General features: G+C 35.8%; 1 protein-coding gene across 1 annotated transcript in view; it reads right to left on the minus strand.

The window, feature by feature from the left end:
- The window catches only part of Myh15 (myosin heavy chain 15), a 197465-nt gene that overhangs the window by 70255 nt on the left and 125285 nt on the right, over positions 1 to 1925 (minus strand).

Here is a 1925-nt window from a genome sequence, read left to right on the forward strand (position 1 = left end):
AGGAATTGCATGACTCCATAAAAAGACCAAATTTATGAATCATAGGCATACAGGAAGGAGAAGAATCCAAAGATAATGGCATGGACCAGATCTTCAACAGAATCGTGGAAGAAAATTTCCCAAAATTAAAGAAAGACATGCTATACAAATACAAGAAGCATATAGAACACCAAACAGACAGGACCAGAAAAGGAACTCTCCTTGGCACAATATAGTAAAAACATTAAACGTACAAAACAAAGAGACAATACTGAAAGCTACAAAAGAGAAACAAGTCACATATAAAGGAAAACCCATTAGGATTACAGCTGACTTTTCAGTGCAAACTATGAAAGCCAGAAGAGCCTGGACCATAGTATTCCCAGTTTTAAAATGACGACAGACACCAACTCAGATTGCTATATCCTGCCAAAATACCTATTATAGTTGAAGGGGAAAGAAAAATCTTCCATGACATGAATAGGCTGAAGGAATTCATGTCCACAAAACCGGCTCTTCAGAGAGTTCTGGAAGCAATATAAAGAGCTGAAGAAAGGAATGACTATGTAATCAAAATGATAGCAACAAATACACATCTTTCAATAATAACTTTAAATATCAATGGACTGAACTCCCTAGTCAAAAGATGCAGGCTAGTTGAATGGATTAAGAAACAAAATCCATCTTATTGATATCTGAAAGAAACCCATTTCATCTTCAAGGACAGGCACTACCTTAAGGTGAAAGGGTGGGAAAAAATGCACCAAGTGAATCATACTAAGAAAAAAGCAGGTGTTACAATTCTAATATCTGATAAAATAGACTTTAAACTAAAACTAATCAGAAGAGATAAAGAAGGCCATTTCATTCTGATCAAAGGAACAACAAACCAAGAAGATAATCATGAACATATATTCACCAAACTCTAGTGCACCCAACTTCATAAAAACAGTACTATAGGTCTTTAAGACCGAGATTAATCCCAACTCATTAATAGCAAGGTACTTCAATACCTCACTGTCTCCATTAGATAGCTCAACAGGGCAGAGAGTTAACAGAGAGACATTTGAATTAAAAAATACCATATATCAAATGGAATTAACAGACATCTACCAAGTATTCCACCTAAGCACCAAAAGACATACTTTTACTCAGCATCCCATGGAACCTTCTCCAAAATCGACCATATACTGGGGCACAAAACAAACCTCAGCAAATACAAAAAGATTGAAATAATTCCATGCACTCTATCAGACCACAATGCAATAAAGCTTACAATCAACACCCGAAGAAGCCAAAATCACCACACGAACACATGGATATTAAACAACACACTCCTGAATGATGAATGGGTCAAAAGAGAAATTAAGAAAGAAATAAAAGTACTCCTGGAGCTAAATGAAAAGGACAATACAACACAACAAAACCTCTGGGACATGCTGAAAGGAGTCCTTAGAGGGAAGTTTACAGCTCTGAGTGCCTACATCAAAAAATCAGAAAAACACATATAAATGACTTAACACTGCAACTCAAGACACTTGAAAAACAACAAACGAAACAGCAAACAAAACCCAAACCCTGCAGACAAGAAAAAATAACAAAAAATCAGGGCAGAAATTAATGAAATTGAAACAAAGAAACCAATACAAAGACGAAACAAAGGAAACAATACAAAGACTCAACGAGACCAAGAGCTGGTTCTTTGAAAAGTTAAACAAGATTGACAGACTGCTAGCCCATAAACAGAGAAAGAAAGAGCACCTCCAAATCAACAAAATCAGAGATGAAAGGGGGAGAATCACAACAGACACCAGAAAGATACAGTACATTTAAGGCAATACTTTTGAAATCTATATGCTACTAAGTTTGAAAACCTATAAGAAATGGGCAGATATCTAAAGGCATGGGAACCACCAAAACTAAACCAAGAAGAGATTAACAGCTTA

Source organism: Nannospalax galili, unplaced genomic scaffold (genome assembly GCF_000622305.1).
Source record: "Nannospalax galili isolate Female #2095 unplaced genomic scaffold, S.galili_v1.0 scaffold261, whole genome shotgun sequence".
In the NCBI taxonomy this organism is placed as follows: Eukaryota; Metazoa; Chordata; class Mammalia; order Rodentia; family Spalacidae; genus Nannospalax; species Nannospalax galili.